The 26,943-nt window shown below is 46.6% G+C and overlaps 1 protein-coding gene across 4 annotated transcripts in view; it reads left to right on the top strand.

Moving 5' to 3' along the window:
• The first annotated feature begins 403 nt into the window (after positions 1–403).
• LOC148643905 (protein FAM163B-like) overlaps positions 404–26,943 on the top strand; it is a 42,531-nt gene continuing 15,991 nt past the window's right edge. The window contains exons 1-2 of one of the 4 annotated variants that reach the window (XM_088615356.1): positions 3,241–3,541; positions 4,537–5,264. The gene's annotated coding sequence lies outside the window, so the exon portion shown is untranslated. Of the gene's footprint in view, positions 504–3,240; positions 3,542–4,075; positions 5,265–5,568; positions 5,658–26,943 lie in introns of those variants that run through there. The other 3 variants (XM_088615357.1, XM_088615355.1, XM_088615358.1) reach the window with 3 other exon arrangements.

The raw sequence follows: 26,943 nt of genomic DNA, 5'->3' as shown, positions 1-26,943 counted from the left end.
CTTCTACCCCCTGGCTAATACCCATAGTGCTGCATATCTGACAGGTTTATTATTAATGTGTGTTCTAGAGATAATAAAGGGAACACACACGTGGCATTGGAGCGCTTTTCCCTACCAGGTGGATATAATGAAAATGAAATTAAAAACTGGTTTGCCGGTGAGTCTGACAGCCACTTAAACCCCTTTCTCGAGGAAGAACACCCCCCCGAGAATTAAGTGTATTGAAAATGTTAATTGCTTTATTCATAGTCAGATTTGGCTTAACTCGCTCGGTTGAGGACCAGACCCCTGGACTACAGGACGGCGAGGCACTCTGGATTCGCAGAGTGGGCAGGAGGGACACAAAACACGAGCGCGAGTGAATAAAAGCTTACGTGTGGGGGGGTACGGGTACCGTTTTCTGCCTCCGGAAATGACATCAGACATGATGACGAGTCACACCGGCGATGATGAGACCCGAGTTTGGCTGGCGTTATCCCTCCCAAACTTTGGTTGTAATCTCCGTAAGTCAGCACCGGTTCTTAATATCTTCAACAAACATCATTTAGCGCTCTCTTGTTGCGTGTGTGAGAAGAAAATGGAGCATATGGGCTGTGTTTGTTTTTTTGCCAAGTGAGGAAAAGCAATCCTTATAGAACAGAAACTTTGCAGGATGCGGTGACGTTGTGAGTTTTGCTCAATTGGGCCTTCCGAGCCACTCCATATTGACTGCTCAAAATCTGTTTTTAGAATTGTCCCTTTCGACTTTGTTTATTGACAGCGCACATTGATACAAGGGTTCCCCCCGACCTGTCATCAAACCAAACTGTGATTTAAACCGTAAACCTGTGCACCATCCTTAACATGCATGTTACTGTCTCGTCTAATGCATCGCTGGGCTACAACCTGACGCTTCTTGCGGTTGCCCTGCGGTGTCCATGTGCTTCAGAGGTGCCGTATTTACAGTGAGCCACAGTACCCTTGCGACACGGCGAAAGGCGGAAATCGAACAAGCCGAACGACACTATAGAGTGACGCCTTCAGTTCCCGTACTTTGCTGTTCATACATACTTTGGTTACGGGCGGCCTTTCCTGCTTGTGGGTGCATTTTTAAAACAGGGAGATAGACTCCCATTTATTTGTGTCATCCGGGTTTGCAGAGAGAGAGATTTAACTGCAGGTTGTATTGCATTTATTAGGAAGCCAACTTATCACTTATTTTGGCCTCTGTAAGAAATACTGCTCAGTCAATTCCTGATATTCACCAATTTTCATAACCCCCTCTTTGTAACAATATCCTTACTGTTTTTCTCTCAGTATTCCTGTCTCCTAAGGGCCAGTCACTGGGTACGTTAAAGAGCGAAGTCCGGCGCCGGCTGGAGCACCTTGGGGTGTTGGATCGGGTGCTTACTGTAGGTGCTGCTCTACTGATGAATTTTTCCTCCCCGGTTCCAGCCAATTGCCGGCCTCCCTCATCTTTCTCACCGGTTCCCTGCTCCTCCGACGCGCTTTTCCTATCCAGAGTTAAAGTACCGGTTTGAGGAGAGATGAAGAAAGATGGGGTTGGTCGGGAAAACCGCATTACCGCAGTTTGAATCTGAGCGGGTCAGCGAAAGTGGAACGCGGTTTCTCCGAGTAAATGGAGAGACGATCTGCAGCATTTGTCACCTGACAAGAAACACCTGAGGTCTCTATTGCACGCTAATCAAAACGCATGGGCGGCCGCTTCAATAAATCTCAGAAATTGGATTTTAAATTCTGATCTATTAAGTTGTTCGTGGCCACCCTAGGGTTTGAGATTCAAAATGACATTTAACACGCTCGGTTGTCGGAATTCTGCTTTTTGCCTCCGATAGAGAATTTTTCTCAACGGTAAATAGTACCTTATGCAGTAGCAAAAGAAAAAAACAGCATAAATTCACAATTGTATTCGGTGCTTAGAATATGGCCAAGTAAACTTAAACATAAAAAACACATTGACCTCAGAAATAACCTTTATTTTTCCATTTCGTGTGTGTAGTGTCCTTTCGAAACTGAAATTCTGAATCAAATTCAGACCTTTTCAATATGACCTTGTGCTCTGTGTACTGTAGATTCTTTCTACTAAAACCTTGCAGAAAATGTCAGGAAATGTGACCTACCGAATTATCATCTAACATAAACACGTCTTGTGAAAACGGTAAAACTGTGAGAAGGGTTATTTTTCTCAGTACTTACTGAATCCTGTATCATTTACCTTACGCTTATCTCAGAAGACGCAGCTTTAAAAGATTAAATGATTAATTTTCTGTACATGTCTAAATTATCAAGACTACTTCTGATGTCTAATCGTGTGGGGGAAGGGCTGTGATCCTAGGATAAGTTTTGTTTTTTTTTAACTACAAGCCAGGAATACATTTCTAAGATATGATAACTCGCTTGGTGACTAATTTCATCAAGAATCGTGTAAGTGGACCTCTATAAGTTATGGGGAAAAGTCGTCCACTTGCTTCCATTAACTTAAAAAGATGTGGTCACCGGGAATGGGAGCACAGAATATAAAAACACGATAAAATTAAAAAGACACGTGTGATGAAGTAAATTGAATTGGCGGAATGAACGCTGGTCATGAATGATCTTTGTACATTGGGCTCCTGGCTTTATATTAACATGCTCTCGGCCATAATTGAGCAAATTTAATTCTAAATGGAAGTTCTGAAAAATGTATGAACTATTTTCATTGCTTGAGCGGGGCCAATATTCCACGTGACCTGAAGGACGATCTGTGCTCAGCTGCGGCAGATCTGTCTGGATCTTTAATTGAGAAATAAAAAAAAATGTAATTATCAGGGCTTATATATATATATGATATGTCGTGGGCAGCGTGTGGTACGTTATCATCTGCTTTGGTTGACATTTTAATTTATGTGATTTATTCCCTCCACTGTTGGAAATGAAACACTGGGGTGAAAATGAAACATCGTTTGGGGTCTCTTTTGTTAAAACGATGTCGTGTTAAAAAGGTGTGCAGCGCCCAACTAAATGAAAAAAAGTTAAAAGTCTCAGCCCTGACTTAACCAAATCTGCTTTGTTTTAACCATTTCTCCCGTTGAGGCGTCGATTTGATTTTTTTTTTTTAAAAGAAAAACCCAACAACAACGAGATGGACAGAAAAGCTGCCCATGGCGAATAGTGAAAACCGCTATTGGAAGTAATGCTGACTCTTTTTTTTTTTTGTAAATCGCTCAGATCTGAGCAACTCTAACGAGCTTAATTCGGACTTGAGATATGTGTATGTAACAACGTGGAGCCTTGTTAGCGATGACTCATTCTTGCAATGTAATCTTAGCGCCCAGAGAAAACGAGACAAAGCGGAGGGGCCATGAGATCGCTACGTCGTGTCGCTGTGAGGGTCAATATCGCCCAGGAGCGGGGTCTCCGGGGCTGTCCGCGGATCTCTAGAGATGGCGACTCGCAATGAGGAGCCCGGGACGCGCTCCGGGTTTCATGCTCCGCTCGGCTGCAGGAACGCCCTGTAGGACCGAGCGCCTAAGCAAAAGTCTCGAACATTACAAGTCGAGTGGTAGGTGCACCGTTCCGCTCCGAGAGCGGCGGGTCTCAAGGTGTAAGCGTGTGCTCTCGCGAACTTAAAGCAGCAGCAACGCTCATGTTCATCATCTCACTTTATTGATGGAAGTAGAGAACGGAAACTCGCCTGATTGAGGGGGGGGTTTGCAGGTACTGTGCGGTAACCTACTGTAGGTGCCGTCCCGCACAGGATGGGGACGATGCTCGGGAGTATTCATCAGGCGAGGCGGTGCCGTCGCGTCGGGACGCAGGTCCGTTTTACCTGTCGCACACGGTAGACCCGGTGCACAACCCGAGGCTGCGTGAATGCCCTCAAAACAAAAACGCCCGCAAAAAAACAAAAAAGAGCTACCACTGACCGGTTTTGCGCAACTTCCATTTCAACCTTCTCCCCGCCATTCCGCGGTGTGGGAGAGTTTTATTTTTCCGGGGTGTGTGAATTCCCGAAGGCGCGCCGGAGCCGGGGGGGCGGGGGGAGCCCGGCAGTTCTCGCCGCTCGGGGCGCGGGGGCGCGCCGGCGCGGCCCGCGGAGGAGAGGCGGGGGCGCGCACCTGAGCTCCCGCCGCCGTGTCGGGTCTCTCTCATCAGAGCGGGGAGCGGCGAGGGGACGGGCAGACGGACGGGCGACGGCGCATCGGCGAGAGGCTGCTGCTGCTGTGATTTGGCTTTCGTGGCTGGGGGGGGTGGGGGGAGCTCCGAAGGCACGCGGCACTTCCCTATCGTGTGCGGTTTGTTGTTTTGGTTGGGTTTTTTTTTTTTTTTTGAACGCAGGGACGCATCTCATCCAAAGCAGTTTCTGGACCGTGCATCAGAATCGGCACCCTTCTCATTAAGAGCGGATCCGATTTTATTCCATAAAGCCTTAATTTAGCGCGAAGGGACACCACTGGACGTGAGGTTTCGAAGATTTATACTTCATCTAAAGTATTTTTGACGATCTTCTTCTAGCCAGCAGCAGCTAATTGAATTGCGCCTACTGTCTCATTTTAGGTCATTTTAAAGAAGAATTACAACTCCGGACATCACCAAGACAGTTTTAAAGTCTCCGATCATTTGTCCTGACGTATTTTCGACGGAACTGGATTATTTGTAAAGATGATTTCTAAATGTGACATTTACAGTATGCATTGAATAAGAAGTTTCCCCCCGAAGACGTGAAATGGACACGAGCGGTAGAGGACGAGTATCTGTTACATAATCAAAAAAAAACTGGTGGGAGTTTTCTTTTGGGTAAGGAGTGGGGGGGAGGAGAAGCATACCAGTTCGAGCCAGACGTTTCCCGAAAGAGGGGCAAACGCTGAAACCGTGTCTTTCGCTCTCGCCCAACCTCACCGAAGCACAAGCCGAGGCTGAAGATGGGATCCCACTGCTCCGTGGGTAGTAACGTGTCGCGTGTCCGCGGACCACACCGGAGCTCCGGCTTGGCGTAACCCAGACCGACCCCGTCCCGTCCCGCCGACGTCTGCGTTTCGAGGCCCGGGAGTTTGGGGAGAGAGGGGGGGAAAATAAAGTCGTCGCGAGCAGCTGTCTGCACCTCCAGTCTCGCCCGGGCGAGAGCTGTGCTCTCTCTCCCCCCCCCCAGAGATACTGTATAAATCAGCATTAGGCGCTGCTGCCATTTGGGGATCACGTGCTGGCTCTCCTGATGCTCGGAGCTCGGCGCTTGAGACCGAAGACCACCACGGATGAGATCAGGGACCTTTCTAATGTTTCTAAAGGTAAGAAAAAATCACCCCCCCCCCCTCCTCCTCCTCCCCCCCCCCGCTGGACTTGTGCTGTTCATGGTGGTGGTGTGGGGGGTTCGCTTTGCCGATTCGGACCGGCGCGGCGCCGAGAGCGCAGGAGAAGCGGTTTCAGCGAAATACGTTGGGCTCGTCGCTGCCCGTCTTCACCTCCTGTCCTTCAGGGTGAGACGAGGGGGGGTTAAAACACCCCCCCCCGCTGTACTCCCGACATGCCTTTCCTCACTAGCGCCCCGTGGCTCGGCACTTGCTGGTCGGCGGTGCGTTAACGTGATTTGTTTTAGACACGATGCACCTGGACGAGGGGCTCGGTCTTCCACGCACTAGCCCGCTCAGGTGACCCGACACAACAGGAGGCGATTTTCCAAGGTGACGGACCCCAAAACGTGCCTTTAACTGCACAGTAACCCCAGAGTAGTACTGCAAGGTTGCTATTTCAAGAGAGGACGTTCGTCGTCGTCAGACTGCACGTTGTTTTGTTTTTGTTTTTTTTGGTCGGTGGTGTCGTGAAACAAACGGTTTCACTTTTTAAATAAGTTTTGTGGGTTTTTTTTTTGTTTAGAGAGAGGCTAAAGCGAGCGGACTCCCGTCCAGTCCGCCTAGTCGGTGAAGTCCCCGAGCTTTCTACGTCACTCAGTTCGACACGAAGGTCGCTGTCCGTGGTGCTGAAGTGCTTCAGCGCCATTAATTGGCTGGAGGGAGCCGTATGGCGGTGTATTACTGCTTCTTGTACGACGCGAGGTCCACGGCTGTGGGCGTGGATGCGTGTGCTCAGGTTTGTTACCAGAATAGTGGTCCCTGTCCATAGCCCTTTGTCCCCTGGCGGTGTCCACACTAATCGTATCAAAACAAAATGTGCACGCTGGCCGTTTTCACAGTGTGCTACCAAATACCCCTTTCCAGTAGAATATTATTGCCGACTTCTGGTGATGGGCTCTTGTGCTTTTTGTGCGATGTATGACAATGGACAGCATGCATGTCCTCCGTTAGTTTGAAGGTAGCTGCAGTCTGGGAAGGAGGCTGGGGTAATTATTTGTAAAAGGATACTCCTGTGCACACATGGAAGATCTTGGGCCAGGGTGTGACTGCTGTACCTTTGCATTACCACTAAATTGCAGCTGCACGGGGGATTGCTTTGTGACAATCAGAATAACGCACGCCTGCTGTAATTCTAGAGGTATTGTGAGGCCCTCTCCTTGTTTGGCTAAGTATAAATTTGTTTATCTTTGGAACTCTAGTAAGTTGAAGCCCCCTCAAAACAAGTTTCAGCAAGAACTGTGCAGAAGTGAACTCTTGCCTCTGCGGGATAGGATTGGTAGATTTGTGAAAAGGGGGGTTTTAAAGAAGAGCGGATGGGAGCTTTTAAAGAAATGACCAAAACAAATAGCAAATAATTTGTCTTGGCTGGGAACATCCTCTGCTTTGTGTCCCCACAGGGTGTAGTTCTTACTCATTGCTGTATCAGTCTTTGGTTTCCTGGCCCAGAAGGTACCCGTTTCAGAGTCTTGATCCGCCTGATTACTGAGCAGATGACTGTTTAAAAGGATTATTGCAACTGAGATGCGGTGTAAACATGTTGCAATCGGTAATCATGCTACAGTAGGTCAGCATCTCTGATACTGTGCTCTTTTTTTGATGTATAATGTATGTCAAGTGTCTGGAGAAGATTCTGTATCGAAAGGTGCTTTATAAGAATAAAATTGCTCAATGGGACTCCGCAGTCCTGTCGAGAATAAAATCAAGTGAGATGGCAAGGATGTCTGTACAGTGTACATTCATCTAGAAGAACACAGTCATAGTGTTTTACGTCTTATATTTTTCACTCGCGGGTGTGTTGATGAAATTACCATTTCAAGGGTAGTTTTAGAGAAGACAAGGAAAAGGCCTCATAGCACCACATACACGTTCGGTTACTGGAGAGGTAAAAACGGGAACATCAGTTGATGCTTTTGTGATTCATCCTGCATTGACACTGCAGCTCCAGCACCACAGTACAACTCGCCAAGATGGTGTCTCATCTAAGCATAATTTATAATTGGCAGCCGCTAAAATTGTGCACCACAGTGGCGTTAACCCCACTGAGTTTTCCTCAATGTCTATAAAAACAGCTTCTCGGTGAGCCTCGAATTGTTTTCCTAATGCATACTGTATGTCGGCAAACATTTGACCCAGAGGTGAAAGCGGTGGATCTCTGGTCAGGTCTGTAGCACTACTGTCTTTTTGGTTTTTTTTCCCCCACTTCATTCTGACCCTTCCTGTATGCGGAGTGTGATTTGTTTTTCCTTCATCGGACAGGAGAGCAGACTGTAGCCTGCGTGCAATGTGCAGAAGCGCTCCACGCTGTCAGTTTAAGCTGTTAGCACAGTGGAGATGGAAAGCATGGCTGAAACACTGACAGTGGAGTGAGTTACTCAGTTTGGACCCTGTCTCCACAGACATTCCTGGCGTTCAGTCTGCGCGATCCAGGGAAGGGCCAGATTGGCTTCTCTTGAAGACTGGTGCTTTGCTGTGGGGAGTTTAAACACACTTGGGGTGTCTTGGGGGACAGGTATCCCTGTAGCAGTCTTGCTGATCACTGTGGGGCTTGGCATAGCAGCAGGTGGCAGAGGGATCTAGCCCTTTATCTGAAAATATCTGATTCCAAAACAAACTGAATTTAATTGCAGTAGATTTGAGAAATAAAAAAGCTTGGGGAAAGGTTGCTTAGTTCGTTTTAGCTGTGGGATAAAGACATTTTGTTCTCCCATCTTCCTGAGTTTATAATAATAATTCATTACACTTATATAGCGCTTTTCTGGACACTCCACTCAAAGCGCTTTACAGGGACTGGGGATCCCACTACCACCACCAATGTGCAGCCCCCCCAGCTGGATGATGTGATGGCAGCCATAATGCACCAGTACACTCCCCACACACCAGCTCTCAGTGGGGAGGAGAGCAGAGTGATGGAGCCAGTTCAGAGATGGGGATTATTAGGAGGCCATGATTGGTAAGGGCCAATGGGAATGTGGTCAGGACACCGGGGTTACACCCCTACTTTTTCCGTGAAACACCCCAGGTTTTTTAATGACCACAGAGAGTCAGGACCTTGGTTATATGTCTCATCCGAAGGACGGCACCCTTTTACAGTATAGTGTCCTCATTGCTATACTGGGGCATTAGGGCCCGCACAGAACACAGGGTGAGCGCCCCCTACTGGCCCCACTAACACCTCTTCCAGCAGCAACCTCAGTGTTTCCCAGGAGGTCTCCCATCCAAGGTACTGGCCAGGCTCACACCTGCTGAGCTCCAGCGGTTTGCCACTTGTGAGTCGCAGATTGACATGACTGCTGTCACCATGCTTTATCCCCTCGTAAGGCTGGCTGTTGGGACCTCCTAAGGCCTGTGGAAGACTTTACAAAGAAACAAATCAAAAGCCTTCATGGCTGTTAATGCTGCACCAGACTTATACACAGAGTGGCTACTGTCACTCCTAGTCTGCTGACTGTGACTCTATTCAGCAATACACAGACAGCTCTTACATGGAGCAGAACCCCATGTACCAGTCCACATGTGCCATAAATTAATAATCATCCATTAACATCAATTCAGTAGTCCAGTTAAATCCCAATTAATGCAGCAGATAGATGAAATACTACCTGTAGAGAGTTTTTGGTATGACTCTCCCAGAACACCCTCAATATAGCCAGGAATGAGCTGGGGAGCTGCTGCAAGAGTGCAGTGAGGGAGGAGAGAGAGAGATGCACCAAGATAAGACCTGGGTGTGCGACTTACATACGCCACTGGGAGGAAGCGTGTGAGATGAGGACCTAACCTTCCTCCCAAATTTCTGTTATAACCTGCATTAATCTAGAGATTAGTAACAATGGGGGAAAAAATAATACTCTATAGTAGCCTCATCTGGCCACTACAGAGTCCTTATAACTCATTCTTTGGTGTTCTGCCACAGCACATTCTAAGGCAGGGGTCTTCTGCCTAGATCCCAAAGATCTCCAGTCTAGTAGGATTTGTTGGGCAGTATTAAATTCCTAGCTTCTGAAGGAACACTTTCACTGAAATCAGTTAAGCAGGTAATTTGTAACATCTCAAGATCATCAAATCTAGATACCCTTCAGCCTGCAGTATATAAGGTCCTATTAATATCGCAGATTATTTGCTTATTTCATCAATAACTTCTAGGTGATCCTAGTCTTTAGAAGCAGATGATCTATAGGAATAGCTGCACAGGACATCTCCCAGACCAGGGTTGGAGAGCTCTCTCCAAAGCTGTTGGTTAACTGTAGAAATGACATGGGGGGGTTTGAGTGTAAAAGGTAGGTTTAAATTGTGAAGCTCAGTGCGGAGTTATTTTTGGTTTGGTAAAGGGAGCATTATTATAAAGCTGGAGGGCAGTATCTTTGAGCTTGCAGCTGCGACTGCAACTGAAAAATGAAACCGTCTTCTTCGGGCTGGCACAGTAAACGGGCTTGGCCACAAAGGAGCCATCAGGTTTGACAGTAACAGGAATCAAATTAGTAAGACTAATACTGGCTGGGTTCAGTTGGGACTTTCATGGCTATCATCAGGCCACATTTAGGGGTTCATGAGGCTGTATGAAAAAGAGACGGGCAGTAATAGATAGAGCCAGTGTGGGTCCGTTTCTTAAAAACTGGCTTTTTAAATAATCAAGAAAACCCATCTTTTTATCTCCCCTTAGTCACTGGTGTGTCACTAACTGGCGTGAAGCTGGACAGAGTGAAATTTGGCGAGCAGCTGCAGAGCCACACTTCCAGGTCCTTGTTAGGGGCTGCATTCACCCTAACAAGGTCAGAGCTGAAGTCATGATGTTCCAGGTCATAGCGCCGGCCCTCTGGCTCCCAAAACTGCTTTGAAACACTTTGTTCCCAGTTTATTTTTACCTCTTTCCCCACCCACCCCCCCTTCTCTGTCCACTGCAAATGCTAAAGCTTAATTTTTTTTTTCTCTTCCAAATCGGAAAGCCCTTAAGGATCGTTTGTGTTCTGTTGGCTGGCAGCAGTGAGGTGGGGAGAAATGACTATGCATACAGCTGTCGGCTGGCGGAAGATAATATGGGGTTGGTTTGTAACTGAAAAGCTGTATTCTCCAGTTTTATGCAATCTCAAATCGAAAGGGGGTCATTGTTGTGCTCGCTGCAGGAGCAGAAATTAAATGCTGTTGACAGGCTGTCTTTTCTTGCCTCTTAACCAAGCAGGAAAGAAATCGGCGTTTCGCAGTTCTCAAGGCCTCTGTATTTGAGAGTGTTTTTATATAATATCAGTGGAAGGCCAGTAGAGTTTCTCGCGAACCGTCCCTCCATTGCAACGTTCTCAAGCTTGTCCCGAACTCCTGGAGATCCGATGCTTATGAAATCGAAGAGAGGCCTTGAGACTTGTTTAAGTTACACTTCGGCTGATGCACAGAGTAATTCCCGCAACTTTGCTTACTTTATGCATAATTTACACTGACAAAATATGCGGAATTATTGATGTCACTTCAACTTTGTGGTGTTCTCTCTCAGATGATAATGTGTCAGTACATGCTTTATGCACACAGCCTGTTTGAGCTGCTGCTTGAAGGTGGCAAGCGTCCTGAAGTCGGAGCTGATTCTTTTAGTTTATGTGCGGGTTTTAGACGATCCAGTCCTGGAGTCTGACGGCTCACGCCTCGCACAGAATTGAAACGCAAAGCCTTTGCCTCTCAGTTCATCAAAAGCCAAACGACAAAAAGAGTGGCTCGGCATGTTTGTCTGAAACTGACGGCAAAGGCCTGTAGTGTATTGTTGGACTGATATTTGACTGCTTGCAAGCGTGCAAAAATTGAAACCCATTTGTTTCACTAAAGGCAACCCAGTTCTGTTCCGCAAGGTAGCGTGAGCTGACCTGGAACTGAAGAGTTTAAAGGCCCCGCAGCCTGGCCTGCCTAAGAGCCAGACCGTGTGCTACTGCTGATTCGTATCCCACGCTTTCGGGCCCCGGATGACCTCCTGTTCCTCCCCTGAAAGGCCTGTGAGGTTCTGGCACTGGGCTGGACTCTTCTGCTGCTCCCATTTCGGGGTCTTGTGGTTGGGTGTTGTCATGGAGACCTGGCGACGCCCCCCCCTTCAGAGTGCACAGAGATGGAGAGTGGATTATCTTGGTGTAGAGTGATCCGGAATGGGCATCCCTTTTCACCTGGGGTTGGGGGTGGGAGATCTTAATTTAAAAAAAGCAAACTGAGATTAAACTGCAACGTGGAGGTTGAGCCATGGTGTCTAGCAGCACAACAGCCGGCTCTGAATCTCGAAGCAGAGTTCCAGCATATCCCGTTCAATCGGGAGCGTGGAGTAGTTTACTCGAGGGTATCCGCAGATCGGACTGCAGAAAAGAACCCGCGTCTCTTTAATAATGTCCAGTGCGAGCAGCGACGTTTCCCTCGTCTCGTGCGCTGTGCCAGCTCGACGTTCCCAGCTGATCCATCATCCGACAGTGAAGCATCAATCTCAGCAGCCTGACAGGATGGCAGAGGCCTTCCCCCCTCCCCCCCCCACCATCTTTGTTGTTATGTTAACACGGGCTGCGAGTTCTGCGAAAGTTATTTACAAATGGCAATTTTGTCAGCGCTGACAGCTGCTGTCTGTTGAAATGAAGCTGCTCATCCATAATAAGGCGCAATCATAAAATCTTTAGCAGCGCTAAGAGGAAGTAAGTGGGGCAGATCGCGTGAGCCTGTACCTGATTTGTCTTGTGTGTGTGTGTGTGTCGAGGGGAATGTGGGTGGAAGAGAAGAGGAACTTGTTCTGCATCTTGCAGAGACGTCAAGTTCCCATCATGCCCCCATCTTGACGTTGAATTTTGTGCCGGGGAAATGAAGACAGCTGGGGAAAGCTCGAGGCGCACATTTTCGCGGTTTCATTCGGGATAAGGAGCTGCGCGGCATCAGATGTGGCGGATTTGTGCCGATTTTGTTGTTGGGGCGTGACAAATTCATGAATGGAAGTAGCCCGGGCTTGTGGATTTGCGTTCTAGGCAGTAATGATAATGAAGGGGATTTCTGGAGTGGCTTGACTACAAGAAAGTGAGTTTAAGAGCATCCATTGAGCACTCTCAGGTTTTGCTGTGGGCTAGTGTTGACTGAGATGCCCTGAGCAGAGATGCCTGGTTTTAATTGAGTTTTACTGCACGGTGGTGACCTCATAACGCTCCTTAAAGGGCCAGCGAGAACTTTGCCACTGCGTTTCCTTATGCTTAATGACACCCCTTTGTGTGCTTTGCTGCTTTTTGCGGGGATCAGTTTAGCACGGATTGAGAAATAGCACAATCAGGTGCTGAGCCAGGGCGAGGGCATTCAGATTGCCTGCACCAAGCTCTTTTTGTTGTGCTGACTAACATCAATGTTGTGCGCAGCATTTTAACCCCCTTACCTCACCCAGCAAGCTTTAAACGTATCCATACAGAGGAAGAGAGGGTTCTTAATCCTCAAAACCCAAGCTCTGGAAAGCAGTCGATCAAGGAAACACCCAGGATTTCATAATAGAAAGGAAGGAAAGTGAAGCCGGAACCACTCGAATGAATATTAATCAATATTAATGATTAAAAATTTGACAATAGGCTTGGTAGCCAGGTCAAGCAATGTAATGTGCTCTGACTGCGCACATTTTAGAGCAGGGGGTGAACGCTCACAGCCTCTCTTATGCTGGTGTAACGGTTTCCGCAGTAGAGATCAGCAGATAAAGATTGACTGGTCTAGATTTACTGGGGGTGGCGGATGGAGGAAAAGCAATTAACAAGGCCGTTTAAAAAAAAAACGAAGAAAAGGGAGCATAAAGTAATTAGCCGTAATTAAAGCTTCGGTGGCTGTGGATAATAGGCAGAGGGACAGATAATTTAATTTTCTAAACAATGCGCACATGACGCAAGGTTTCCTTTACCTGCGTGCTCAGCAGTTGCCTGTGCCTCTCGTTGTAGTTATCGTCCCTTGAGGTTCTCTGCTCTGCTCAAAACATGAAGTGACAGGAGCCCCCCCCTGCCCCCCCCAAAAAAATGGCCTTCAAAACCCCCTCCCCCTGATACTCCACTTCGCAAATCTAAATCTGAGTTGGTGCTGTTCCTTTTTAATGCCAAGCATGAGAAAAATACTTCTTAATCTCCTTGTATACTCCCTGATAAATGGAGTCCATTATTTCCTTTTTCATTTGATTCTTCGGATTGATTTCCTGCCTGTTGGGTTTTTAAATTGGTCACCTGCGGATGGTTTTGAAGCCGCTCACCGGTTCTGCATTGTGTCAGTATATGTATCATTTCATCAGTAAACCAGCCGATGGCAGGACGATTCTGTTTCTAAACATTATAAGTAGCCGACAGGATCATAATCCACTGTTGGGTTGCTGTGTAGGGAGCCTTGAGTGAACAAATAATTGTGCACATGCAGTAAGACATCACTCCTTAAAGAAGCCTAAAATAGCTTCAGCTATTGTTGAACTGCCCTACAGGAACTTCTGGGTAACAAAACAGACTCGCCGAGTAAGCCAGTAATGGAGCTTTTCTGCCTTACGTAACCCTTCGACATCTACAGGCAGAGAAAGATTTTTTTTTTCTGGAGTGAAAGTTTGTGAAGGAGAAATTACGTAAGATATCCAAGAGAAAACGCATCAGGCATCCATCCTCAGTCTGTGTCTCAGCTCACTGAGCTTTCTGTTGCATGCAATTTTTTTCCCCATTAAAATATTCTGTCACATTTCTTCCAGTGTCGTGAGTTGTGATCATATATTCAGCTTTCAGAGAGTGATCGGCGGCTGTAAAGAAATGCAGGACAGTTTATTGTTCTTTCATTTCAAGCCTGCAAAAAACCTTAGTGAAGAGGTATAACTAGGATTGAGACAATGTGGTATGAAGATCAGTCGTTCAGTGGCAGTAGAGATCCTCAAGGAGCACTGGCTGAGTGATATTAAGCTGCAAGATTTTGGATTTTGTAATAATAATAATTGCTTACACTTTTATATAGCGCTTTTCTGGACACTCCACTCAAAGCGCTTTACGGGTAATGGGGACTCCCACTACCACCACCAGTGTGCAGCCCCACCTGGATGATGCGCCAGAACGCTCCCCACACACCAGCTCTCAGTGGGGAGGAGAGCAGAGTGATGGAGCCAGTTCATGGGGGGGTTATTGGGAGGTTATAATTGGTTAAAATTTGGCCAGGACGGCGGGGTTACACCTTTTCGAGAAACGCCCTGGGATTTTTAATGACCTCGGTTTTACGTCTCATCCGAAGGACGGCGCCTGTTTACAGTATAGTGTCCCCGTCACTACACTGGGGCATTAGGACCCACACAGACCGCAGGGTGAGCGCCCCCTGCTGGCCCCAATAACACCTCTTCCAGCAGCAACCTTAGTCTTTCCCAGGAGGTCTCCCACCCAGGTACTGACCAGGCTCACACGTGCTGAACTTCAGTGGGGCTGCCAGGGGTGAGTTGCAGGGTGATATGGCTGCTGGCTATCGGGGGTAAGTATAGCATAGTGGGTAAGTCTCTGGTTTTCTAGTTTGTGGGTTGTAGATTCCAATCCTCAGTACAGACAGTTATACCTCGAGTGAGGCACTTTGTATCCAGCTGTATAAATGGGTACCAGCATAGCTATGGGTAATGCTCAGGTGTGGACCAGCATCCCATCCTGGGAGGGAACAACACGATCTCTTGTCTGCTTAATGCTACAGAAACCAACTTGAGCTCTGGCCCAGTGAGCTTCTGTGATATGAGCTCGGAGATGGGTTATCTACTTTCATGTTGGTCATCTGTTGAAGGTTTTTTTTTTTGTTGGTCTTAATTCCATTGGAAAAACCTTTTAATTTCATTAGCAATTTGCACCGCATTTCATAATTGCCATAACCTGACAACAAATGGCACAGGAAAATCAATTGCTTATTCCTCCCTACCACTCTTGCGATATGTATGTGGGGTTTTTGTTGTGCTCCTGTGAATGCCAGATTTCAATAATCACATAATTGTTTCATCTCCGGAAGTGTATGCCTGCATCCTGAAATGCACTTAAAAAAAAAAAAAAGTGAACAGGATGAACAAACGGATAACAGATTTCAAGCTGTTGGAGAGCAGGTTACATTTCTGCAGCAGACAGACGGGACTCTTGCTGATTTTATCTTGTAGTTCATCCTAAAGGTTCATCAGAACTTTTCCAAGAGTCGACGGACATGGTGTGTGGTCGCTAATCCAGTCTCGGAGAACTCAGACCAAGGGAGTTTGGTGCCCAAGAGCAGCGCAGATTTCTGAAGAACAACACTAATGTGATTATAGAAAGGAGACGCGCGTTTTGGCCAGGGGCATCACCCCGAAGGGGTGCAAAGTCAAGGGCACCAGCTCGGATTCTGCCTTTCTCATCTTCTGCCAGTTGCAAGCAGGGTCATACGTCTGCTTGAGGAGACCCTGGTTGAATTGGCTGGCTCACACCCACCGATCTGAAGCCCAGGTGGTTCGCTCTTGGGGGGGACACATGCTGGCGCACACAGTCTTAAGCGATACAAAGGAAGGAGAAATATCCATTCCGAGCAAAAAGGCACGACCCCGCGCTGAGAGGTCAAAAATGCGCCCCAGCGGAGCCGAGGGTTGCGATTCTTTCCATGCTGTTGAAAAACGTAAGTCGCTTCAGTGTGGTTCAGAACCCCAGGGAGGGGCGGTGGCATAATTCAGAATTAAAATGTTTTGGGTTTTTTTTACAGTGACCGGCTTTCCATTTCCAAATACTTGACCCGGGCCGCGTTCAGAGCTGTTCTGACACAAGAGGCTACAGCAGGAGGCCCACCAGAGCCTTATACTCTAAATAATAATCCTTTCACTTCTATAGCGCTTTTCTGGACACTCCACTCAAAGCGCTTTACAGGTAATGGGGATCCCCTCCTCCACCACCACCACCAGTAAAGGAGTAAAGCAAAGTGTCAGCCCTAAATCTCAAAATGTCCAGCCTCCCCTCCTCTTTGACTTGAAACCAGTAAGCCATCCGTTGCATTGACAGTTCTTTCTGAGAACGGCAACATGTGCCAAATATGTTTAATTTGTTTATTTTATCAAATGAAATTGACAAGGGCAGACAGGAAAGATGGGACCTGACCGGTGGTAAAGCTGAATTATCAGAAACGACGTTCCCCCGAAGACATCATGGTAACTGAGCAGAGGTCCTGTACCAGCTGATATCACAACTGCAATCCCAGTAGCAGGCAAATTAATGGACTTGAACAAAAAGGGCTTTGTGCACCACCACAGGGAAAACTGAAGATGCATTCCTAAAGGTCCTGAGCTAGTTTTCCCTCATATTGTGTTTTTTTTTTAAAGAAATCATGCTAAATAATGCATTGTAGCCAGCAGCCATCTCACCCTGCTGCTCACAGCTGGCAGCCCAGTGAAGCTCAGCAGGTGTGATCCTGGCCAGTACCGGGATGGGAGACCTCCTGGGAAAGCTAAGGCTGCTGCTGGGAGAGGTGTTCGTGGGGCCAGTAGGGGGCGCTCACCCTGCAGTCTGTATGGATCCTAATGCCTCAGAATAGTGATGGGGACACTATACAGTAAAAAGGCGCCGTCCTTCGGATGAGACGTAAAACTGAGGGTCTGACTCTCTCCATGGTCATTAAATAAGGAGTTATCCCAGTGTCCTGGCCAAATTTCCCCCTGGCCTTTACTGATCATGGCCTCCTAATAATCCCTATCTACAGTATGTACTGTATCATTACTCTGCTCTCCTCCCCACTAATAGCTGATGTGTGGTGAGAGTACTGGTGCACTATGGCTGCTGTCGCATCATCCAGCTGGGGCTGCACACTGGTGGTGGTGGAGGGGAGTCCCCATTACCTGTAAAGCGCTTTGAGTGGAGTGTCCAGAAAAGCATTATATGAGTGTAAGGAATTATTATTATAAACTCAGTAAGATGTAAGAACAGAATTTCTTTATCCCACAGCTAAAATGAACTAAGCAAAAAAAAAAGTCTTTTCATGGAGCAAATTTACAGCAAGGAGATTAAATTTGTTTGTTTTGGAATCAGATATTTTTTTATTGGCACACATACAGGAACAAATCCCTGTTGCCTCTGGTGTAGTATTTCTGGACGTTAATGTGCAGACCACAGATGAGCAACAGCAGTAATGCCCAGATGTTGTAATTGCAAGGCTAATTTGTCCAAAACTGATCTATTTAACAAAGCTGCTCTCTTTGAGAGCTGATTTCAGACTGGAATGTGCTGAGATTTATCCCTCACGCTCACAGAAGGTGCTTCGCCTGTGCAAACAGCCATGAATTATGAGTGTCTCTTTTTTTTTTCCCCTTAGTTTTGAAATAATTTTGAAAATAATTTGAGCGTTCTTACTTTGATACAACACAGCATCAAGTTGCAAAACAATCCAGAAAATGATTTACTATTCGCAAGTCATTATGTCATCTTATGCTGGGAGATTCTGTGGGGAGTCTTGCAGTGTTTTGGGTTAATTGTCTCACAATTGCACATCTGTCTGTGCGGGCATGTGTAGGTGTGTATTTTATCATCCCATCAAAGATGTAGTCCTGCATTACTCTCTTTGTTTCTCTAATACACAGGCGCTGTTGTGGATGTTGCCAAAGATAATTGACTTTTTGAAAATATCTATTGGATAATCTAGATGTGTAAGAATCTCTGGGGGTTTGGTAATTTATAACAACCAGGTACAAGTATTAAAGTAACATGCCTTGTGTCAAGGCTGAATAAACAATGAGTGGAAGATTTTATTTTATATTATTTTGTTTGCCTTGTGCTGCGGTGTTATGGTACAGACTAAGTACAGGATGGAAAGGTCTTTTAGACTTTGAAATGTATCGATGAAAGCAAATTCCAGCTGTAATGTCTGTCTTAAAAAATGTAGTTGTGCCATAATCATTTTGTTGTCCTTGCTCAAGCTATTCCTAATTGTTGCGATTTATCATTTATTTGGCTGACCCTTGTTGAAATGTGAACAGTGTTCTCAAAAGTGACTTTGATCATGTGTGAAGAGGTTTGAATAACATTGTGCCCCTTACACAAGGATTGAGACATGATGTGTAGCCTGAACAAATTCATCTCGGCTTTAAGGGTTGTCTTATCAAGCACTGTTTCACAAAGGGTCATGAATCCCGATGCAGAAACCACCCCACCCATGGTTTCATCCGTTGTGTGACCAATGGTGGACAAATCCCATATCTGAACTGGCTTCATTACTCTGCTCTCCTCCCCACTGAGAGCTGGTGTGTGGGGAGCAGACTGGTGCATCATCCAGGTGGGGCTGCACACTGGTGGTGAGAGTGGGATTCCCCCTTACCTGTAAAGCACTTTGAGTGGAGTGTCCAGAAAAGTGCTATATAAGTGTAAGCTATTATATTATTGTTGTTGTTGTATCTCTTGACTAGTCTCTGGTTAAACAAATCCATTTCTCAATGGGATGTGGCTAACACAAATTGGGGAATAGTGTATAAACAGCTGGGAGTTTTGTGATAGACTCGGGCACCCTCCTGGGTGTGTAGCCCTTAGTGTTTTCAATCCCTTCTGTAGGAATTGTTTTTATCAGGGGTGTCAAAGATGAGGTTGAAATGTATCCCTCTTTAATTCTCTGGATTATTCTTTGGATTAATGCAATTTGTGCCAGTCAATTAATTCTTTTACGTGCTCATACTCGGCACTTGTCATTAATCTGTTTCAGCCCTCCTGCTGTTAAAGATAATGAAAGGGAATTTACAAGGGCATGGTTTGAATGTAGTTCCCAGGCCAGTCTTTCTCATTGCAAACAGCAACGGTCTCTCATGATTCAAATAATTAGAAAATTACAGAAAGTTTTCTTACCCAATCAATGCATTTATTTTTAGATGGAGTATTTTATTCGTGTCTGTGTGTGTGTGTGTATATATATACCTAATTATTTTATAACTGTAATTTTCCTTATACACAATATGGTGTTCCTTATAACATGGTTCAGTCGATTGGTTTTATCTAGTGTGATTTTTGTGATTATAATTGTGATAGTTCAAGATGTAGGAGCAAACATGTGCAGTTCATTCATTCCTTCTGGTAGGTTTTGTTGCTAGTAGTTCAATGGTCCCGGAATCTCATCCAACCATTACCTGAGCTGCTTCAGTAACTTCTTTAGCAAAGAAGTGCCTCCTGATCCCAGTCCTTAATGCTTTTATGCCCTCTGGTTTTGTTTTTCAGTGTTGAATCTGATTTTGTCGGTGCCTTTGAGTAATTACCATAATTGGATCCGGTCCTCTCATAGTCGCCTCTGTACAAAACGGAAAAGGTTCAGTACTTTTAGCTTGTCGATGTTGGACACTGTCCTAAGCCTGGGAATACGGTATATTTGGCTGCTCTTCTCCGAGTTGTTTCCAGATCAGCAAAATCTGTTTTGTGACATGGAGATCCTAATTCACAATGTTCTAATCGAGATCTCGATTTCGTTTTACTTTTTGATGGTAACGGCTATAAATTCTGAACTTTTAATTATGCACCCTAGCAGATGATGCGTCCACATGGACAACTTAGCATGCCGAAGTGCTTTTGAATGTCCTTCATATCCTCCACGTTGTTTTGTTAATTGTTCCCTTTCTGTATGTCCATTATAGCTCAATGGCATTTGAGCTACAGTGCAATGGACATGCAAATCTTTCACAGAGTTTAAAAAAACGGCACTGCTGGATTCTGGTTTGCTTCCCCTGCCTGCTTAGTGTCTGGCTTGAACATTAATGACCTTATGAGTTAGCTGCACTTTTTTTTTTCTTTTTGCAAGTCTTGAACAGCTGAAGGATTAAAGCTCAAGTATAAAACCTGCTGGACTCTGGAATTGTAGAACTCCATTGAAATCGGCTATCTGGTAATTCAAGACCAGATGAACGCTGGCTGCGGAGCATTCAAAATCTAAAATTGGCGTACTGATGCTCAGACTGGCTGTTGTATTTGTTCTTTGTCAAAAAACGTATGTCTTGACATCAGACATTTAACATGCATGGCACAATCTTCTTTGTATTCGAAAAGGATTCCCTTTGGTTGACAAGTTTTAGTATGTTTAATACTCAGGTGGTCCGCCTTCCTGGAATCTAATCCAGCTGAGCTGGAAGAGTATGAATCAGTTGCAGAGGAGGGAAAATGAACTTCTCATCTTCTGTTGTCATGGGAACTGTATGTCGTATTGTTTCCAGACTGCAGCTGCTCCTGTGTCCTTAATTCGCTTGACAATAACACACCGTACCTGTTGGGGAAAGTTGATGTGTAAACATGGGTCATGTGAAGAAAGAACCGTATTTGGAAAACAACCAGAGCCACAACCCCTTCACCTTCTCGCATGAGGGAGAAACACAGCAGAGCACAGTTCAAAAGTTCACGTTTGTTTGTCATTCCAGCCATATACAAGTATACAGTGGACCGAAATATCATTCCTCCTGGTCCACGGTGCAAATACAGACAGGACACTGACATAGGCATTGTAGACAGGATACACACAGTGCAAAGTGCAGATAGTGCAAATACACAATACAATCAACACAACACACTGGGGGGGGGGGGATTTAAACCCTGTTTCTCGAGTTGGAGTGGGTGCAATGAGATTCCAGGGTGTTGAGGAGCCTGACGGCCTGCAGGAAGAAGCTGTTAGAGTCTGGTGGAGCTGGCCCGTACACTGGGTTATCTTTTCCCAGATGGTAGGAGGGCAAAGAGATTATGGGAGGGATGGGAGGGGTCATCTACTATACTGGAGGCCCTGGGTATGCCGCGTTGGGGAGAGGTACAGGCATAATTTTCATGGAAATGTGTTAAAGTGCGAATCCTGCACAAAGGAAATACACAGACAGCAGCAGGAAGCACCAAAACCAGATGCTTTGTCCACGGTTTTTCTTCACAGAGGAGAATGGGGAATCTCTATGTGGCCTATGTACGAAGGGTAAGGAGTAGACAGCATATTGCATATTGCATCAGTGAAGAACTCAAGGCTTGTGGAACTAGAATGATGTGTGTTGCCAAAGCCGATGCTGGCTTCTCCCAAGGAATGGATGGATGGGGATCCTCGGATCAATTGGTTATTGGCAACAACGTGAGCTGATCGGGCAGCAAATAGACACCGACGGCGCTGCTGTGTTCAGGAGCAGCGCGGATGTGTTGAGGACCCGACTGCGCCCTCTGTTCCTCCCTGGCCTCGCCGGCGCCCCCCGATCGGCGAGGGCCAAGGCGCCCGTTTCGAGCTCCTCGCGTTCCTGGGACGACGCGAGGAGGCTGGCTTCAAATCCCCCGGCGCCCGGCGAAGATTGCACTCTCTCCAGCTTCCAGGTCGGGGCATCGTTGGTCCGCTTCCTCAGCGCGTAGTGCTGGAGATCCCGGGCCACCGCACGCCAGGGTGAACGCGAACAAGCCACTGGGGAATCTGAAGTTTAATAAGGAAATGGGGTGGTTGGCATCAAGCATGTAAAGTTTTACGATGTAGAGCTCAGCAGCCTTTTAACTGCACGCTGCCACTGATGACTGCGATCCGCTCTGATGGTTCCAAGATGACAGTACATAGGCATGGTAAAGGTAGGAGAAGGTTATGATCGCTCTCATTTTATTTTGTGTAATAGCCAGTTTATATTCTTTAATCTTATTACTGGGTGGTGTGAAGGAATACATCGCCCTTGAGCTCCTCCACAGCTGCAGGCCTTTCCCCTGATCTAGGATCAGCGGCTTTTCCGTCCTGGCGGACAGCATCATTTTGAGCCTGACCGTGTTGTGGGGGGGGGGGGGTCCGCGGCAAGAGGGGCTATTGGAGGAGGCTGGCGGGTGGATGGGTGCCCATGGCGTGTCGTCCTTGGACCCGATCTCAAACGGGCGCCTGGGCACCGCTGCTAGGGCGACAGCGGGGAGGACCAGAAGGGCCGATCACGTCTTCGCCGGAAACTGGGCGCGGGGAGCACTGCTTCTGGCCCCAAACTACAGAAAAAGCTCCAGATCTCCTCACCAATTTCCAATTCTAGTAGCCTTAGAAGGGGAGGGCTGGTGTTTGAAATAGTTTTTTTTGCAAAGCTCCAGATCTCTCATAGGTTCTCGTTCGGAGGGCCGCACTGACCTCTGACCTCTGACCTCTCCTTGCTCCCGTTGACAGGGCATCGCGTTGATTGAACAGTCCAGTTCAGCTGCAACTTTTTACGTTTTCCCCCCCCCTTTTCCAAACATTTTTCTCACAATTCAATTCAGGAAGACACGCAGCTCTCCGTAGCGGGCACTTGAGTGTAGCTTTTTCACGATGGAGAATAACTCAAAGACTGAAGCGGGTCCTGCTGTTTGCAAGGTGCTGAAAGTGAGCTCTTTACAGTCCTCCTGCGCAGGCACGGGGAGGCAGAAAGCGCAGGGAAACGCGAGCGTCCCATCTGTTATTCTGTGCACAAGCAAAAGCCGTTTCCTCCACAGTGTAATTAATGTGAGGGCATGCATTATTTACTGCGCTGTACTGCAAATCTGCACAGTTTACACAGCGGCAGTGTAAATGACAGGGGGCCTGTGTTGTGTCTGCTCCGCTAATGGGTGCCTGTTCTTTTTTTTTTTTGTTTTAATATGGCGGTGAGCCTTCTGTGCATGCAGTGGGGCAGGGTACATAATGGATGAGGTTGAAGTCGGCTTACGGGTTCTAGCGCTACACCGAAAACCAGCCTTCATCAATCAATGGAGTGTTTACATGTTCCAGAAAAAAAAAAACGTCTTGGCGTCGCACTGAAGTGTCAATGAAATTAGATCTGTGTGAATTCCCCGACGCGTCTGCCACTGGGTGCAGAACTGCTGAATTCTCGGGGATATTGGCTGAGCAGTTGTCCGCCTGGCAGGGAGTCTATCAGCGAGCCTTGCTGCTGGCATGCGCTTGTCCCTCCCTGCTGTGGCTGTCAGCCTCGGATCCCGCTTGTCACCGAGACGGATGACTTTCAGTAATTCACCCCTGTCCTGCGGAACTGAGTGAGGAGAGCTGTAGGATTACTTCAGGCCTGTGAGAGTGCTGGGGTCAGATTTTTTTTTACAGCAGTAGCTGTAGAGAGAGGAATGATTTTAACAGCGTCGTTGGTGAAAGTGCAGTACCGTGATCAATATTGTCAACGGCAGCAGTATTTTGATGATCATTAAGTAGCAGAAGCTGCAGTGCGATTAATAAGAAGCAGTAGTTTATAGATGGGTTTTGACGTCTTACTTCAAAGGAGTGGAAAGACCACTTTTACTTCAAAATAGGATGGTGTCCATTTGCATTGGTTTTACATTCAATGTTTCGCTTACATGTACATCTGGTCACTTCAGGTGTGGGGGTGCTGATTGATTTCGCCAAGAGCGTTTCAAACAGGTGATGGACCTCCAGGATCACATGCAGAACGCCTCCATTTCTAGATCGCTGGGTGGTCCCAGCCTAGCCAGTAGCTGGAATAATTGAGCAAGGTTGGTGTCTGGGTGGGGAAATGATGATGTGTGCTTGTCATGTTGCGTGCCAGTGGAGAAATTTCTCAGAGCTGCAGTCCAGTATAAAAACGTATATAGGACAGCTGTCCCAACCAGCACGGAGACATGCAAGTCCTGTTGGAGACCTCCCACTGGTACAGTACTAGGGTGTTTGGCTATAAAAATAGTTAAATTTGTCGCTTTCTGATTAATTCAGTTTGATTTCAATTCAGTTCAAGTTTTATTGAACCGTTTGGGGAAATTGTGTTTTCCAGCGCACTTCCAACATAACACTAGTACAAGATTTGATGAACCAGCACCAACAGTGTTGAAGCAAGATATGAGAGAAGATAGTCACAATACAATGACGATCTTTTTCCGGACTGGAGAGCTATTGATTCAGATTTTTGCGAGCAGGAATCAGGCGGTGGTCCCGTTATTAACTCCAAAAATGTCAGTCTAACCCTCAGGTATTTGCCCTGACGGCATCATGCAGGCTGCCTTCCCAGGGAGATGGATAATTTATCAATCAAATCCTAGCAATGACCAAGTCGGAGCCGAATCCTTTTTCCTTGGGCACTCGGGGGAAAGAGAAGGCCTGACTCGCTGACAGAAATACTGGATTGCACTTAGATCGGGCTGGCGTGAGTTATATAAATCTGTCAGACCCATCTCCGCAATTTACAAGGGGATTAAAATTTCCGCTGGGTGATGAATTGGTGTCTTGTGCGGCCGACAGCGCATGTTAATTATTTCTGTGCAGTGGCTTTGAGCGCAGCGCGTCAACCCAGAGGTCTTGACGCTGCGGTGTTTGTGGGGGAAGAGAACACAAGCTTCCTCTCGGCTTCCGAGGGCATCCGCATGACGTCCTGAAAAATACGAAAATGACACAGGGCTGTCCACACACGGTCTACAGGTTTAGTCAGTCAGATCCTCTTCTTTCATTCATTCATTTGGGCATTGCATTGCATTTGGAACTGCAGTGACTTTAAACGCATCAATCTAACCTTTTTCCCTCGCAAGAATCTGAAGCCCACCAGAAAAATTGGTTTGGTTTATCAAGCTACCCAAATATAATCCTGTGGTATTTTCTCAGGCTCATAATAATAATTAATAATTGCTTACACTTATATAGCGCTTTTCTGGACACTCCACTCAAAGCGCTTTACAGGTAATGGGGATCCCCTCCACCACCAGTGTGCAGCCCCACCTGGATGATGCGACGGCAGCCATAGTGCGCCAGAACACTCGCCACACATCAGCTATCAGTGGGGAGGAGAGCAGAGTAATGAAGCCAGTTCATAGATGGGGATTATTAGGAGGCCATGATTGGGAAGGGCCAGGGGGAAATTTGGCCAGGATGCTGGGGTTATACCCCAACTCTTTTCGAGAAATGCCCCGGGATTTTTAATGACCACAGAGAGTCAGGACCTCGGTTTTATGTCTCATCCGAAGGACGGCGCCTGTTTACTCTATAGTGTCTCCGTCACTATACTGGGGCATTAGGACCCACATGGACTGCAGGGTGAGCGCCCCCTGCTGGTCCCACTAACACCTCTTCTAGCAGCAACCTTAGTTTTTCCCAGGAGGTCTCCCATCCAGGTACTGACCAGGCTCACACCTGTTGAGCTCCAGTGGGGCTGCCAGTTGTGAGTTGCAGGGTGAGATGGCTGCTGGATTCAAAGATGAGGAAATTTCATCCAGCTCCAGGTACTATGCAGCAGGTGCCTTCAGTGGCTTATACACCTGGCAAACAGTGGCCCGAGAGATATCAAACACGGCAAAGGATACAATGCTTGCATGCACGTTTCTTCATGACAATAATTTAGTTTGCAGGGATTTATCTTTTGATATTTTAAGGGTATTAAATTCTGAAGCATTGTGCCACCTAGAAAGGACATGTTCCAGCACCTGGAGGAGGGAATGCTGCACAGTGGAAACTGGCCCTGCTAAAAGATTCCCGTTGTGTGTAAAGTCAATGAAAGACATGAATGGGAAAAGGAACATATGAGACCATTATACAGTTTAAATAATGGAGAAAATATAGCACAAGCACAGACTGATATAGTCTGCGATCAGTGCCAAGGCTGTGCCAGCTGTAGTAGTCATAAATAATAACAAATAATTCCTTATACTTATGTAGCTGCCAGTTGTGAGTTGGGGGAAAAAAAGTTTTGAGCTGTAGAGGGGCAAACGGTTTCAACCCATAAACCAGCACAAGCACACACTGAACACTGGGACTAGAGGCTGTTCCCAAGTCCTTTGCAGGCACGACACCCGTTCTCCCTCGGACAGCAGAAAAGTGAACTCGGTTCTTCTGCACAATAAATGAATACAGGGATGAATGTTCTAATGATAATTACACCTGGGGGGGAATGTTTTTTGAGATTTCTTTGATTGCAAACCCGGAAAATGTCAAAGTATCTTGAAATCAATCGCCAATACAAATTCGTTGTGCCATGTTTTTACAGAGGTCCATGCATGAAGTTGTGTTTTTAATACTGTCACAGAAAGCAATTATTCCACGTGTTAGTGGCATGTGTCGGTAGAAGGCGTACGGTAAGGAGTAATTTAGCTGACTCTCTGTGCATGCTGACTGCGCAGAACAGCACTAAACTACTACGAGCTAGAATATGATAACACTTCTATCACCTAATAGAAAACCTCTTGATACAGCTCTGCTCTGGCCATATGCACGAAATGAGTGGAACATGCATTCCAGTATGTTTTGGGGTTGAAGCAGCCTGTTAATGATGAGTTAATAGTGCTGGGAAAACTGCTGGCAGCTACAACGCTTTGTTTTCATGTGCACAGACCGAGTTCTCCGATATGTAATTCCGAAAATGGCTTTTAAGTTCACTATGAGACGATTCAGCCCAATGGTGTTACATTAGTGCTAACCAAAAGAAGTTCTAAATTATTACAAAGTGCTCTGATCTCTTTCCCACTGATCGCTGGTGTGTGGTGTGCACATTGCATCATCCAGGTAGGGCTGAGCACTGTTGTTATTATAATTATTATTGTTGATGGTAGTTTCCCTTAAAAAATAATTTGCATTCAGTCACTGTATTTTCTTAATGGCTTTTTCTTATAGGCTGTATCTAAGGAGCCTTTGACTTCAGGTACAGTCTAGCAGATTTGTTAGTAAAAGGTTCTCCTTCAAGCCTCAGCTCCACTGCTCATTCACCGTGTCTCAGCCTGAGCACCCTCCTTAACCTTCCTTGGCTGGGTCCTTCGGAGATGTAGCG

The sequence above is a fragment of the Lepisosteus platostomus genome, chromosome 21 (genome assembly GCF_059453375.1).
Source record: "Lepisosteus platostomus isolate fLepPlt1 chromosome 21, fLepPlt1.hap1, whole genome shotgun sequence".
Classification (NCBI taxonomy): domain Eukaryota; kingdom Metazoa; phylum Chordata; class Actinopteri; order Semionotiformes; family Lepisosteidae; genus Lepisosteus; species Lepisosteus platostomus.
This window is presented reverse-complemented; position numbering and strand designations above follow the sequence as displayed.